This window comes from Pristiophorus japonicus, chromosome 11, assembly GCF_044704955.1.
Source record: "Pristiophorus japonicus isolate sPriJap1 chromosome 11, sPriJap1.hap1, whole genome shotgun sequence".
Classification (NCBI taxonomy): domain Eukaryota; kingdom Metazoa; phylum Chordata; class Chondrichthyes; family Pristiophoridae; genus Pristiophorus; species Pristiophorus japonicus.
The window spans coordinates 160900405-160917145 of record NC_091987.1 but is presented as its reverse complement, the minus strand read 5'-3'; the positions used below and the strand labels follow the sequence as shown (position 1 = coordinate 160917145).

General features: G+C 53.8%; 1 protein-coding gene across 3 annotated transcripts in view; it reads left to right on the top strand.

The window, feature by feature from the left end:
* Positions 1–16741, top strand: part of tespa1 (thymocyte expressed, positive selection associated 1) — a 235133-nt gene that overhangs the window by 29686 nt on the left and 188706 nt on the right. For all 3 annotated transcript variants that reach the window (XM_070894212.1, XM_070894214.1, XM_070894211.1), the window contains exon 2: positions 9180–9285. The gene's annotated coding sequence lies outside the window, so the exon portion shown is untranslated. The remainder of the gene's footprint in view (positions 1–9179; positions 9286–16741) is intronic.

Genomic DNA, 16741 nt, shown 5'->3' with positions numbered 1-16741 from the left:
CCCAGGATTGGCACAGTGTGGCCCAAGAGTGGCATAGTGTGACCCAGGAGCAGCACAGTGTGCCCCAGGAGTGGCAAAGCTTGGCCCAGGAGCAGCACAGTGTGACCCAGGTGCGGCACAGTGTGACCCAGGAGCAGCACAGTGTGGCCCAGGATTGGCACAGTGTGGTCCAGAATTGGCACAGGGTCGCCCAGGATTGGCACAGTATGGCCCAGGTGTGGCACATTGTGGCCCAAGATTGGCACAGTGTGGCCGAGGAGCAGCACAGTGTGGCCCAGGATTGGCACAGTGTGGCCCAGGATTGGCACAGTTGGCCCAATATTGGCACAGTGTGGCCCAGGATTGGCACAGTGTGGCCCAGGATTGGCACAGTTGGCCCAGGAGTGGCACAGAGTGGCCCAGGATTAGCACAGTGTGACCCAGGAGCAGCACAGTGTGCCCCAGGAGTGGCACAGTGTGAGCCAGGAGCAACACATTTTGGCCCAGGATTGGCACAGTGTAGCCCAGGAATGGCACAGTGTGGCCCAGCAGCAGCACAGTGTGGCCCAGGATTGGCACAGTGTGACCCAGGAGCTACACAGTGTGGCCCAGGAGCAGCACAGTGTGGCCCAGGATTGGCACAGTATGGGCTAGGAGCAGCACAGTGTGACCCAGGAGCAGAACAGTGTGACCCAGGAGCAACACAGTGTGACCCAGGATTTGCACAGTGTGATCCAGGAGCAGCACAGTGTGGCCCAGGATTGGCACAGTATATCCCAGGATTGGCACGGTGTGCCCCAGGAGCAGCACAGTGTGGCCCAGAATTGGCACAGTGTGACCCAGGATTGGCATAGTGTGACCCAGGAGCAGCACAGTGTGGCCCAGGATTGGCACAGTATGGCCCAGGATTGGCACAGTGTGACCCAGGAGCAGCACAGTGTGGCCCAGGAGTGGCACAGTGTGACCCAGGATTGGCACATTGTGGCCCAGGATTGGCACAGTGCGGCCCAGGATTGGCACAGTGTGGCCCAGGATCGGCACAGTGTGGCCCAGGAGCAGCACAATGTGGCCCAGGAGCAGCACAGTGTGTCCCAGGAGCAGCACAGTGTGACCCAGGAGCTACACAGTGTGGACCAGGAGTAGCACAGTGTGGCCCAGGATAGTACCGTGTGGCCCAGGAGTAGCACTGTGTGGCGCAGGAGCAGCACAGTGTGGCCCAGGATTGGTACAGTATGACCAAGGAGTGGCACAGTGTGGCCCAGGAGTGGCACAATGTGGCCCAGGAATGGCACAGTGTGGCCCAGAAGCAGCACAGTGTGGCCAAGGATTGGCACAGTGTGGCCCAGGATTGGCACAGTGTGGCCCAAGAGTGGCATAGTGTGACCCAGGAGCAGCACAGTGTGCCCCAGGAGTGGCAAAGATTGGCCCAGGAGCAGCACAGTGTGACCCAGGCGCGGCACAGTGTGGCCCAAGATTGGCACAGTGTGGCCGAGGAGCAGCACAGTGTGGCCCAGGATTGGCACAGTGTGGCCCAGGAGCAGCACAGTGTGGCCCAGGATTGGCACAGTGTGGCCCAGGATTGGCACAGTTGGCCCAATATTGGCACAGTGTGGCCCAGGATTGGCACAGTGTGGCCCAGGATTGGCACAGCTGGCCCAGGATTGGCACAGTGTGGCCCAGGAGCAGCACAGTGTGGCCCAGGATTGGCACAGTTGGCACAGGAGTGGCACAGAGTGGCCCAGGATTAGCACAGTGTGACCCAGGAGCAGCACAGTGTGCCCCAGGAGTGGCACAGTGTGGGCCAGGAGCAACACATTTTGGCCCAGGATTGGCACAGTGTAGCCCAGGAATGGCACAGTGTGGCCCAGCAGCAGCACAGGGTGGCCCAGGATTGGCACAGTGTGACCCAGGAGCTACACAGTGTGGCCCAGGAGCAGCACAGTGTGGCCCAGGATTGGCACAGTATGGACCAGGAGCAGCACAGTGTGACCCAGGAGCAGAACAGTGTGACCCAGGAGCAACACAGTGTGACCCAGGATTTGCACAGTGTGATCCAGGAGCAGCACAGTGTGGCCCAGGATTGGCACAGTATGTCCCAGGATTGGCACGGTGTGCCCCAGGAGCAGCACAGTGTGGCCCAGAATTGGCACAGTGTGACCCAGAATCGGCACAGTGTGACCCAGGAGCAGAACAGTGTGGCCCAGGATTGGCACAGTATGGCCCAGGATTGGCACAGTGTGACCCAGGAGCAGCACAGTGTGGCCCAGGAGTGGCACAGTGTGACCCAGGATTGGCACATTGTGGCCCAGGATTGGCACAGTGCGGCCCAGGATTGGCACAGTGTGGCCCAGGATCGGCACAGTGTGGCCCAGGAGCAGCACAGTGTGGCCCAGGAGCAGCACAGTGTGTCCCAGGAGCAGCACAGTGTGTCCCAGGAGCTACACAGTGTGGACCAGGAGTAGCACAGTGTGGCCCAGGATAGTACCGTGTGACCCAGGAGTAGCACAGTGTGGCGCAGGAGCAGCACAGTGTGGCCCAGGATTGGTACAGTATGACCAAGGAGTGGCACAGTGTGGCCCAGGAGTGGCACAATGTGGCCCAGGAATGGCACAGTGTGGCCCAGAAGCAGCACAGTGTGGCCAAGGATTGGCACTGTGTGGCCCAGGATTGGCACAGTGTGGCCCAAGAGAGGCATAGTGTGACCCTAGAGCAGCACAGTGTGGCCCAGGAGCAGCACAGTGTGCCCCAGGAGCAGCACAGTGTGGCCCAGGAGTGGCACAGTGTGGCCCAGGAGAAGCACAGTGTGGCCCAGGATTGGCACAGTGTGACCCAGGAGCAGCACAGTGTGGACCAGGATTGGCACAGTGCGACCCAGGAGCAGCACAGTTTGGCCCAGGATTGGCACAGTGTGGCCCAGGTGCAGCACAGTGTGGCCCACGATTGGCACAGTGTGGCCCGGATTGGCACAGTGTGGCCCAGGATTGGCACAGTGTGGCCCATAATTGGCACAGTGTGGCCCAGGAGCAGCACAATGTGGCCCAGGATTGGCACATTGTGGCACAGGATTGGCACAGTGTGGTCCAGGATTGGCACAGGGTGGCCCAGGATTGGCACAGTATGGCCCAGGTGCGGCACAGTGTGGCCCAGGAGCAGCACAGTGTGGCCCAGGATTGGCACAGTGTGGCCCAGGAGCAGCACAGTGTGGCCCAGGATTGGCACAGTGTTATCCAGGATTGGCACAGTGTGGCCCAGGATTGGCACAGTGTGGCCCAGGATTGGCACAGTTGGCCCAGGATTGGCACAGTATGGCCCAGGAGCAGCACAGTGTGGCCCAGGATTGGCACAGTTGGCCCAGGATTGGCACAGTGTGGCCCAGGAGCAGCACAGTGTGACCCAGGAGCAGCACAGTGTGGCCCAGGAGTGTAACAGAGTGGCCCAGGATTGGCACAGTTGGCCCAGGATTGGCACAGTGTGGCCCAGGAGCAGCACAGTGTGACCCAGGAGCAGCACAGTGTGGCCCAGGAGTGGCACAGAGTGGCCCAGGATTGTCACTGTGTGACCCAGGATTGGCACAGTGTGGCCCAGGATTGGCACAGTGTGGCCCAGGATCGGCACAGTGTGGCCCAGGAGCAGCACTGTGTGGCCCAGGAGCAGCACAGTGTGTCCCAGGAGCAGCAGAGTGTGACCCAGGAGCTACACAGTGTGGACCAGGAGTAGCACAGTGTGGCCCAGGATTGGTACAGTGTGGCCCAGGAGTAGCATGGCACAGTGTGGCCCAGGATTGGCACAGTGTGGCCCAGGATCGGCACAGTGTGGCCCAGGAGCAGCACTGTGTGGCCCAGGAGCAGCACAGTGTGTCCCAGGAGCAGCACAGTGTGACCCAGGAGCTACACAGTGTGGACCAGGAGTAGCACAGTGTGGCCCAGGATTGGTACAGTGTGGCCCAGGAGTAGCATGGCACAGTGTGGCCGAGGATTGGCACAGTGTGGCCCAGGATCGGCACAGTGTGGCCCAGGATCAGCACTGTGTGGCCCAGGAGCAGCACAGTGTGTCCCAGGAGCAGCACAGTGTGACCCAGGAGCTACACAGTGTGGACCAGGAGTAGCACAGTGTGGCCCAGGATTGGTACAGTGTGGCCGAGGAGTAGCACAGTGTGGCCCAGGATTGGCACATTGTGGCCCAGGATTGGTACAGTGTGGCCCAGGATTGGCACAGTGTGGCCCAGGATTGGCACAGTGTGGCCCAGGATTGGCACAGGGTGGCCCAGGATTGGCACAAATGGCCCAGGTGCGGCACAGTGTGGCCCATGATTGGCACAGTTTGGCCCAGGAGCAGCACAGTATGGCCCAGAATTGGCACAGTGTGGACCAAGAGCAGCACAGTGTGGCCCAGGAGCTACACAGTGTGGACCAGGAGTAGCACAGTGTGGCCCAGGATTGGTACAGTGTGGCCCAGGAGCAGCACAGTGTGGCCCAGGATTGGCACAGTGTGGACCAGGAGCAGCACAGTGTGGCCCAGGATTGGCACAGTGTGGCCCAGGATTGGCACAGTGTGGCCCAGGATTGGCACAGTTGGCCCAGGATTGGCACAGTGTGGCCCAGGAGCAGCACAGTGTGGCCCAGGATTGGCACAGTTGGCCCAGGATTGGCACAGTGTGGCCCAGGATTGGCACAGTGTGACCCAGGGGCAGCAGAGTGTGGCCCAGGAGCAGCAGAGTGTGGCCCAGGATTGGCACCGTGTGGCCCAGGTTTGGCACAGTGTGGCACAGGAATGGCACAGTGTGGCCCAGGAGAATCACAGTGTGTCCCAGGATTGGCACAGTGTGACCCAGGAGTTACACAGTGTGGCCCAGGAGCAGCACAGTGTGACCCAGGATTGGCACAGTATGGCCCAGGAGCAGCACAGTGTGACCCAGGAGCAGAACAGTGTGACCCAGGAGCAACACAGTGTGACCCAGGATTGGCAAAGTGTGATCCAGGAGCAGCACAGTGTGGCCCAGGATTGGCATGGTGTGACCCAGGAGCAGCACAGTGTGACCGAGGAGCAGCACAGTGTGGCCCAGGATTGGCACAGTGTGACCCAGGATTGGCACAGTGTGGCCCAGGAGCAGCACAGTGTGGCCCAGGAGCAGCACAGTGTGACCCAGGTTTGGCACAGTGTGGCCCAGGAGCAGCACAGTGTGACCCAGGATTGGCACAGTATGGCCCAGGATTGGCACAGTGTGACCCAGGAGCAGCACAGTGTGGCCCAGGAGTGGCACAGTGTGACCCATGATTGGCACAGTGTGTCCCAGGATTGGCACAGTGGGGCCCAGGATTGGCACAGTGTGGCCCAGGATCAGCACAGTGTCGCCCAGGAGCAGCACAGTGTGGCCCAGGAGCTACACAGTGTGGACCAGGAGTAGCACAGTGTGGCCCAGGATTGGTACAGTGTGGCCCAGGATTGGTACAGTGTGACCCAGGAGCAGCACAGTGTGACCAAGGAGTGGCACAGTGTGGCCCAGGAGTGGCACAATGTGGCCCAGGAATGGCACAGTGTGGCCCAGGAGCAGCACAGTGTGGCCAAGGATTGGCACAGTATGGCGCAGGATTGGCACAGTGTGGCCCAAGAGTGGCATGGTGTGACCCAGGAGCAGCACAGTGTGCCCAAGGAGCAGCACAGTGTGCCCCAGGAGTGGCACAGATTGGACCAGGAGCAGCACAGTGTGACCCAGGAGCAGCACAGTGTGACCCAGGAGCAGCACAGTGTGGCCCAGGATTGGCACAGTGTGACCCAGGAGCAGCACAGTGTGACCCAGGAGCATCACAGTGTGACCCAGGATAGACACAGTGTGGCCCAGGATTGGCACAGTGTGGCCCAGGAGCAGCACAGTGTGACCCAGGAGCAGCACAGTGTGGCCCAGGATTGGCACAGTGTTACCCAGGAGCAGCACAGTGTGACCCAGGAGCATCACAGTGTGACCCAGGATTAGCACAGTGTGGCCCAGGAGTGGCACAGTGTGGCCCAGAAGCAGCACAGTGTGGTCCAGGAGCAGCACAGTGTGACCCAGGAGCTGCACAGTGTGGCCCAGGAGCAGCATAGTGTGACCCAGGATAGACACAGTGTGGCCCAGGATTGGCACAGTGTGGCCCAGGAGTGGCACAGTGTGGCCCAGGAGCAGCACAGTGTGGCCCAGGAGCAGCACAGTGTGGCCCAGGATTGGCACAGTGTGACCCAGGAGCAGCACAGTGTGGCCCAGAAGCAGCACAGTGTGGCCCAGGAGCAGCACAGTGTGACCCAGGAGCTACACAGTGTGGACCAGGAGTAGCACAGTGTGGCCCAGGATTGGTACAGTGTGGCCCAGGATTGGTACAGTGTGGCCCAGGATTGGCACAGTGTGGCCCAAGAGTGGCACAGTGTGACCCAGGAGCAGCACAGTGTGCGCATGGAGTGGCACAGTGTGGCCCAGGAGCAGCACAGTGTGACCCAGGTGCGGCACAGTGTGGCTCAGGATTGGCACAGGTGTGACCCAGGAGCAGCACAGTGTGACCCAGGAGCAGCACAGTGTGGCCCAGGAGTGGCACAGTGTGGCCCAAAAGTGGCACAGTGTGACCCAGGAGTGGCACTGTGTGACCCAGGAGTGGCACTGTGTGACCCAGGATTGGCACAGTGTGGCCCAGGATTGGTACAATGAGGCCCAGGAGCAGCACAGTGTGGCCCAGGATTGGCATTGTGTGGCCCAGGATTGGCACAGTGTGGCCCAGGAGCGGCACAGTGTGGCCCAGGAGCAGCACAGTGTGGTCCAGGAGCAGCACAGTGTGACCCAGGAGCTGCACAGTGTGGCCCAGGAGCAGCATAGTGTGACCCAGGATAGACACAGTGTGGCCCAGGATTGGCACAGTGTGGCCCAGGAGTGGCACAGTGTGGCCCAGGAGCAGCACAGTGTGGCCCAGGAGCAGCACAGTGTGGCCCAGGATTGGCACAGTGTGACCCAGGAGCAGCACAGTGTGGCCCAGAAGCAGCACAGTGTGGCCCAGGAGCAGCACAGTGTGGCCCAGGGTCGGCACAGTGTGACCCAGGGGCAGCACAGTGTGGCCCAGGGGCAGCACAGTGCGGCCCAGGGTCGGCACAGTGTGACCCAGGAGCAGCACAGTGTGGCCCAGGGGCAGCACAGTGCGGCCCAGGAGCAGCACAGTGTGGCCCAGGATTGGCACAGTGTGACCCAGGAGCAGCAGTGTGGCCTAGAAGCAGCAAATTGTGGCCCAGGAGCAGCACAGTGTGGCCCAGGATTGGCACAGTGTGGCCCAGCATTGGCACAGTGTGGCCCAGGATTGGCACTATGTGGCCCAGGATTGGCACAGTGTGGCCCAAGAGTGGCACAGTGTGACCCAGGAGCAGCACAGTGTGCGCATGGAGTGGCACAGTGTGGCTCAGGAGCAGCACAGTGTGACCCAGGTGCGGCACAGTGTGGCCCAGGATTGGCACAGGTGTGACCCAGGAGCAGCACAGTGTGACCCAGGAGCAGCACAGTGTGGCCCAGGAGTGGCACAGTGTGGCCCAAAAGTGGCACAGTGTGACCCAGGATTGGCACAGTGTGACCCAGGAGTGGCACTGTGTGACCCAGGAGCTGCACAGTGTGGCCCAGGATTGGTACAATGAGGCCCAGGAGCAGCACAGTGTGGCCCAGGATTGGCATTATGTGGCCCAGGATTGGCACAGTGTGGCCCAGGAGCAGCATAGTGTGACCCAGGAGCAGCACAGTGTGGCCCAGGAGTGGCATAGAGTGGCCCAGGATTGGCACAGTGTGACCCAGGAGTGGCAAAGTGTGACCCAGGATTGGCACTATGTGGCCCAGGAGCAGCACAGTGTGCCCCAGGAGTGGCACAGTGTGAGCCAGGAGCAGCACAGTGTGGCCTTGGTGTGGCACAGTGTGACCCAGGATTGGCACAGTGTGACCAAGGATTGGCACAGTGTGGCCCAGGAGCAGCACAGTGTGGCCCAGGAGCACAACAGTGTGACCCAGGAGCAGCACAGTGTGACCCAGGAGCAGCACAGTGTGCCCCAGGAGCTACACATTTTGGCCCAGGAGTGGCACAGTGTGACCCAGGATTGGCACAGTATGGCCCAGGAGCAGCACAGTGTGACCCAGGAGCAGAACAGTGTGACCCAGGAGCAACACAGTGTGACCCAGGATTTGAACAGTGTGATCCAGGAGCAGCACAGTGTGGCCCAGGATTGGCACAGTATGTCCCAGGATTGGCACAGTGTGACCCAGGAGCAGCACAGTGTGACCCAGGATTGGCACGGTGTGACCCAGGAGCAGCACAGTGTGGCCCAGGATTGGCACAGTGTAGCCCAGAGACAGCACAGTGTGGCCCTGCAGCGGGGAGTAAAATGATAATGAGTTATCTGCATTAAAAAGCCACTGACAGATGTGCTGAAATTACTTGCGGGTTTCCCTTGTGATATCAGAGACCCTGGTCCCAACATGCCTCTGAGTTAATATGGGGGCCACAGAATCTTACAGCACAGACCAACGCCATGGGCCCATCGAGCCTGTGCCAACTCAGTGAGAGCAGTCCAATCAGTCCCACTCCCTGCTCTTTCCCCACAGCCCATCAATTACTTCCTTTTCAAGTTTTTATCTAATTCCCTTTTCCAAGTTACTGCTTCCCCCAACCTTTTGGGCAGTGCATTCCTGATCACAATAACTCGCTGTGTAAAACAACTCTCACCTCGCCTGAGGTTCTTTTGCCAATGATCCCAATTGTGTGTCCTCTGGTTACCCAGCTCCAGCCACTGGAGACACGTTCTCCCAATGTTCCCTGTGGTCACTGTCGATGACTGAGTGGACAGCGACGGTAATGATGCCGATATTATTTTGATGACCTCACTCTGCTAAATCAGACTGACTTGCAAAAAGTGCCACTATTTTATTCAAACTGAGGAGATTACGGGGTGATTAAATCGAGCTGCTAAAAACATGAAGGGATGGGCAGACCTGATAGAAACCGGTTTCCAGTGATTGAGGGGCTTATTTAGACAATTTGCTGATGTTACTGGACAATGGCTGATAACAGAACCCCTCTCTGCTATTTCTGTGTAGATAACAGCCTGTTCATTGTAGATCACTGCCCCTGTACAAAGAAGGGCTTTCACACTGTTATCACCAGTAATTATCTCCACACTTATATAGACTATTTTATCCTCCTTTTCTCCAGACTGGCGAGCTGTGAGCTGCTCTAACCTCGCTCCCCGTACACTGGAGACGCTGCTCGCTGCCCCGCCCTGCTCAGGAAGGATTCGTGTTTCCTCTGGTGGCTGAAGGTGAGTTTGAAATTGAGCGTGTAACGCGGGTCTGTCTGAAATCTTTAGTTGGCTGTTTCAGTGACGGTGTTTCAGCCTGTTGCTTTTATTTGCCTTCAGAGTGGAGGGAAGAATACAGAGGTGCCCCTGGGGCTTGGTATTTGGGCCACTGCTGCTTTTCACAGAAACATCGAAAATAGGTGCAGGAGTATGCCATTCGGCCCTTCGAGCCTGCATCGCCATTCAATAAGATCATGGCTGATCATTCCCTTAAAAATCCTTTCCTGCTTCCTCTCCATAACCCTTGATCCACTTAGCCAGAAGGGCCATATCTAACTCCCTCTTGAATATATCCAATGAACTGACATCAACAACTCTCTGCGGTAGGGAATTCTACAGGTTAACAACTCTCTGAGTGAAGAAGTTTCTCCTCATCTCAGTCCTAAATAGCCTACCCTTTATCCTAAGACTGTGTCCCTGGTTCTGGACTTCCCCAACATCGCGGACAATCTACCCGCATCGAACCTGTCCCGTCCCGTCAGAATCTTGTATGTTTCTATGAGATTCCCTCTCATCCTTCTAAACTCCAAAGTATAAAGGCCCTGTTGATCCAGTCTCTCCTCATATGTCAGTCCAGCCATCCCGGGAATCAGTCTGGTGAACCTTCGCTGCACTACCTCAATAGGGAATTATAGACCGGTCAGCCTGACCTCAGTCGTGGGTAAAATGATGGAATCAATTATTAAGGATGTCATAACAGCGCATTTGGAAAAAGGTGACATGATAGGTCCAAGTCAGCATGGATTTGTGAAAGGGAAATCATGCTTGACAAATCTTCTGGAATTTTTTGAGGATGTTTCCAGTAAAGTGGACAAGGGAGAACCAGTTGATGTGGTATATTTGGACTTTCAGAAGGCTTTCGACAAGGTCCCACACAAGAGATTAATGTGCAAAGTTAAAGCACATGGGATTGGGGGTAGTGTGCTGACGTGGATTGAGAACTGGTTGTCAGACAGGAAGCAAAGAGTCGGAGTAAATGGGTACTTTTCAGAATGGCAGGCAGTGACTAGTGGGGTACCGCAAGGTTCTGTGCTGGGGCCCCAGCTGTTTACATTGTACATTAATGATTTAGATGAGGGGATTAAATGTAGTATCTCCAAATTTGCGGATGACACTAAGTTGGGTGGCAGTGTGAGCTGCGAGGAGGATGCTATGAGGCTGCAGAGTGACTGGGATAGGTTAGGTGAGTGGGCAAATGCATGGCAGATGAAGTATAATGTAGATAAATGTGAGCTTATCCACTTTGGTGGTAAAAACAGAGAGACAGACTATTATCTGAATGGTGACAGATTAGGAAAAGGGGAGGTGCAAAGAGACCTGGGTGTCATGGTACATCAGTCATTGAAGGTTGGCATGCAGGTACAGCAGGCGGTTAAGAAAGCAAATGGCATGTTGGCCTTCATAGCGAGGGGATGAGAGTACAGGGGCAGGGAGGCGTTGCTACAGTTGTACAGGGCCTTGGTGGGGCCACACATGGAGTATTGTGTATAGTTTTGGTCTCCTAACTTGAGGAAGGACATTCTTGCTATTGAGGGAGTGCAGCGAAGATTCACCAGACTGATTCCCGGGATGGTGGGACTGACCTATCAAGAAAGACTGGATCAACTGGGCTTGTATTCACTGGAGTTCAGAAGAATGAGAGGGGACCTCATAGAAACGTTTAAAATTCTGACGGGTTTAGACAGGTTAGATGCAGGAAGAATGTTCCCAATGTTGGGGAAGTCCAGAACCAGGGGTCACAGTCTAAGGATAAGGGGTAAGCCATTTAGGACCAAGATGAGGAGAAACTTCTTCACCCAGAGAGTGGTGAACCTGTGGAATTCTCTACCACAGAAAGTAGTTGAGGCCAATTCACTAAATATATTCAAAAGGGAGTTAGATGAAGTCCTTACTACTCGGGGGATCAAGGGGTATGGCGAGAAAGCAGGAAGGGGGTACTGAAGTTGCATGTTCAGCCATGAACTCATTGAATGGCGGTGCAGGCTAGAAGGGCTGAATGGCCTACTCCTGCACCTATTTTCTATGTTTCTATGTAATAGCAAGAACGTCCTTCCTCACATTAGGAGACCAAAACTGAACACAATATTCCAGGTGAGGCCTCACCAAGGCCCTATACAACTACAGTAAGACCTCCCTGCTCCTATACTCAAATCCCCTAGCTATGAAGGCCAACATACCATTTGCCTTCTTCACCGACTACTGTACCTGTATGCCAACTTTCAATGACTGATGAACCATGACACCCAGGTATCGTTGCACCTCCCCTTTTCCTAATCTGCCACCATTCAGATAATATTCTATCTTTGCGTTTTTGACCCCAAAGTGGATAACCTCAAATTTATCCACATTATATTGCATCTGCCATGCCTTTGCCCACTCATCTAACCTGTCCAAGTCACCTTACAGCCTCTTAGCATTCCCTTCACAGCTCACACCACCACCCAGTTTAGTGTCATCTGCAAACTTGGAGATATTACACTCAATTCCTTCATCCAAATCATTGATGTATATTGTAAAGAGCTGGGGTCCCAGCACTGAGCCCTGCGGCACTCCACTAGTCACTGCCTGCCATTCTGAAAAGGACATGTTTATCCCGACTCTCTGCTTCTTGTCTGCCAACTAGTTCTCTATCCACGTCAGTATATTACCCCCAATACCATGTGCTTTGATTTTGCACACGAATCTCTTGTGTGGGACCTTGTCAAAAGCCTTTTGAAAGTCCAAATACACCACATCCACTGGTTCTCCCTTGTCCACTCTACTAGTTCCATCCTCAAAAAATTCCAGAACATTTGTCAAGCATGATTTCCCTTTCATAAATCCATGCTGACTTGGACCAATCCTGTCACTGCTTTCCAAATGCGCTGCTATTTCATCCTTAATAATTGATTCCAACATTTTCCCCACCACAGATGTCAGGCTAACCAGTCGATAATTACCTGCTTTCTCTCTCCCTCCCTTTTTAAAAAGTGGTGTTACATTAACTACCCTCCAGTCCACAGGAACTGATTCAGAGTCAATAGACTGTTGGAAAATGATCACCAATGCATCCACTATTTCTAGGGCCACTTCCTTAAGTACTCTGGGATACAGACTATCAAGCCCCGGGGATTTATCGGCCTTCAATCCCATCAATTTCCCTAACACAATTTCCCGCCTAATAAGGATATCCTTCAGTTCCTCCTTCTCTCTAGACCCTTGGTCCCCTCGTACTTCCGGAAGGTTATTTGTGTCTTCCTTCGTGAAGACATAACCAAAGTATTTGTTCAATTGGTTTGCCATTTCTTTGTTCCCCATTATAAATTCACCTGAATCTGACTGCAAGGGACCTATGTTTGTCTTTACTAATCTTTTTCTCTTCACATATCTATAGAAGCTTTTGCAGTCAGTTTTTATGTTCCCGGCAAGCTTCTTCTCGTACTCTATTTTCCCCCTCCTAATTAAACCCTTTGTCCTCCTCTACTGAATTCTAAATTTCTCCCAGTCCTCAGGTTTGCTGCTTTTTCTGGCCAATTTATATGCCTCTTCGTTAGATTTAACACTATCCTTAATTTCCCTTGTTAGCGACGATTGAGCCAGCTTCCCCGTTTTATTTGTACTCCAGATAGTGATGTACAATTATTCAAGTTCATCCATGTAATCTTTAAATGTTTGCCATTGCCGATCCACCGTCAACCCTTTAAGTATCATTTTGCTAGTCTATCCTAGCCAATTCACGCCTCAATGATCGAAGTTACCTTTCCTTATGTTCAGGACCCTAGTTGCTGAATTAACTTTGTCACTCTCCATCCTAATAAAGAGTTCTACCATGTTATGGTCACTCTTCCCCAAGGGGTCTCGCACAACAAGATTGCTAATTAGTCCTTCCTCATTCCACATCACCCAATCTAAGATGGCCAGCTCCCTGGTTGGTTCCTCAACATATTGGTCTGGAAAACCATCCCTAATACACTCCAGGAAATCCTTCTCCATCGCATTGCTACCAGCTTGGTTAGCCCAATCTATATGTAGATTAAAGTCACCCATGATAACTGCTGTATCTTTATTGCATGCATCCCTAATTTCTTGTTTCATGCTGTCCACAACCTTACTACTACTCCCACTAGCGTTTTCTGCTCCTTGGTATTCCGTAGCTCCACCCACACCTATTCCACATCATCTAAATGTCCTTTCTTACTATTGACCTGGACTTGGGTATACAGGGCATAATTACAAAGTTTGCAATGACACGAAACTCAGAAATGTAGTAAACAGTGAGGAAGATAGTAACAGACTTCAGGAGGACATAGACAGACTGGTGACATGGGCAGACACATGGCAGATGCAATTTAATGCAAAAAAGTGTAAAGTGACAGGGCTAAATTTTCCCAAAGCCTTTTTTTGGCATATTTGAAGAGTTACGCCCGATTTTTTGGAGCCTAAGTACGGCAAAAAAAATATTTAAATTTCCCCCTTGGATTTCTTCATTTTGGCGTGGTGTAACCCAACCTTTAGTTTTGGGGGTGGAGCCTTGATCTGCGCCAAAAAGATTGGGCTGCCATGGTAACCAGGGACACGATGCGAGCTGAGGCTGCAAAGTGAAGCATACAGCAAGCTCCCAACACATTAAAAGAATTGAAAAACACATAGCAGTAACTTACCTCCAACCCCGCCCAAAAGGGCTTGCCGGTCCAGTCCCATTCTCGCTCCCCATTCTCCCGGTCCGGTCCCATTCTCGGTCCCCATTCTCCCGGTCCGGTCCCATTCTCGGTCCCCATTCACACGATCCAGTCCCATTCTCAGTCCCCATTCTCCCGGTCCGGTCCCATTCTCGGTCCCCATTCTCCCGGTCCGGTCCCATTCTCGGTCCCCATTCTCCCGGTCCGGTCCCATTCTCGGTCCCCATTCTCCCGGTCCGGTCCCATTCTTGGTCCCCATTCTCCCGGTCCGGTCCCATTCTCGGTCCCCATTCACACGATCCAGTCCCATTCTCGGTCCCCATTCTCCCGGTCCGGTCCCATTCTCGGTCCCTATTCTCCCGGTCCGGTCCCATTCTCGGTCCCCATTCTCCCGGTCCGGTCCCATTCTTGGTCCCCATTCTCCCGGTCCGGTCCCATTCTCGGTCCCCATTCACACGATCCAGTCCCATTCTCGGTCCCCATTCTCCCGGTCCGGTCCCATTCTCGGTCCCTATTCTCCCGGTCCGGTCCCATTCTCGGTCCCCATTCTCCCGGTCCGGTCCCATTCTCGGTCCCCATTCTCCCGGTCCGGTCCCATTCTCGGTCCCCATTCTCCCGGTCCGGTCCCATTCTCGGTCCCCATTCTCCCGGTCCCTGGATTTCTTTCTCTTTTTCTCACTCTCTCTCTCTCCCTCTCCCCCTCTCTCTCCCTCTCTCCCTCTCTCTCTCTCTCTCTATCCCTTTTTCTCTCTCTCTCTCTCTCGCCCTCTCTCTCCTGCTATGTGTTTTTCAATTCTTTTAGTCTGGGCATCTGCTGCACCAATTTCCTGAACTCTCCAGAAGGTTTTTCTGCAGAGGTTACATACGCTGGTCTCAGCACAACTGGAGTAATTCTCAGCTGGCCAACCTTCCCTAAATGGCCAGAATTGGTTTAGGTGGCTGGTTACGTGCCCTTTGGCTGAAAAAAACTGACCTAAAGAAATCGTAACTAACTGACTTACACTGGTACAAGTTGATTGGGGAAACTATGGTTTTTCAATTTAGGCCAAAAAGAGCAGCCTGCTCCAAAAAAGCAACACAAATCACCGGGGAAAATTGAGCCCCTTGTTTGGTAGTCAGAATGAGGAGACGCAATATGATCTAAATGGTACAATTTTAAGCGTCACAGAAGTGACTTCACTTCAAAAGTATTTTATTGGCTATAAAGTGCTTTGGGACATCCTGAGGTTATTTTCATAGAAAACATAGAAATATAGAAAATAGGTGCAGGAGTAGGCCATTCGGCCCTTCGAGCCTGCACCGCCATTCAATGAGTTCATGGCTGAACATGCAACTTCAGTACCCAATTCCTGCTTTCTCGTCACACCCCTTGATCCCCCTAGTAGTAAGGACTACATCTAACTCCTTTTTGAATATATTTAGTGAATTGGCCCCAACAACTTTCTGTGGTAGAGAATTCCACAGGTTCACCACTCTCTGGGTGAAAAGTTTCTCCTCATCTCGGTCCTAAATGGCTTACCCCTTATCCTTAGACTGTGACCCCTGGTTCTGGACTTCCCCAACATTGGGAACGTTCTTCCTGCATCTAACCTGTCTAAACCCATCAGAATTTTAAACGTTTCTATGAGGTCCCCTCTCATTCTTCTGAACTCCAGTGAATACAAGCCCAGTTGATCCAGTCTTTCTTGATATGTCAGTCCCGCCATCCCGGGAATCAGTCTGGTGAACCTTCGCTGCACTCCCTCAATAGCAAGAATGTCCTTCCTCAAGTTAGGAGACCAAAACTGTACACAATACTCCAGGTGTGGCCTCACCAAGGCCCTGTACAACTGTAGCAACACCTCCCTTGCCCTGTACTCAAATCCCCTCGCAATGAAGGCCAACATGCCATTTGCTTTCTTAACCGTCTGCTGTACCTGCATGCCAACCTTCAATGACTGATGTACCATGACACCCAGGTCTCGTTGCACCTCCCCTTTTCCTAATCTGTCACCATTCAGATAATAGTCTGTCTCTCTGTTTTTACCACCAAAGTGGATAACCTCACATGGGCAGACACATGGCAGATGCAATTTAATGCAAAAAAGTGTAAAGTGATCGGGCTAAATTTTCCCAAAGCCTTTTTTTGGCATATTTGAAGAGTTACGCCCGATTTTTTGGAGCCTAAGTACGGCAAAAAAAAAATTTAAATTTCCCCCTTGTATTTCTTCACTTTGGCGCGGTGTAACCCAACCTTTAGTTTTGGGGGTGGAGCCTTGATCTGTGCCAAAAAGATTGGGCTGCCATGGTAACCAGGGACACGATGCGAGCTGAAGGTTCGGTAATCTGAGGACACAGAGTTACGTGAAAGGCAAAAGGACCAGAGGTGACGTGAGGGAAAAAAATAACGCAGCAAGTGATTAGGATCTTGAATGCACTGCCTGAAAGGTTGGTGGAAACAGATTCAGCAGTAACATTCAAAAGGGAACTGGACAAATATTTGAAGGGGAGAAAATTGCGGGGCTGTGGGGAAAGAGCTGGGAAATGGAACGAGTTGGAAAGCTCTTTCGAGGAGCCAGCACAGGCACGATGGGCTGAATGGCCCCCTTCCTTGCAGTACAATTCTATGATTCCATGTACTCAATAACCCTTAGCTGCTCCTCCTGTCCCCTCCCCTCCCCTCATCATCTATGGACTCCGCGCTCCAGAACCCACCCAATGCCATCCTACACACCTGGGTTTGGATAGTGAGGCATAGGCTTTGCGCCACATCGCCATCA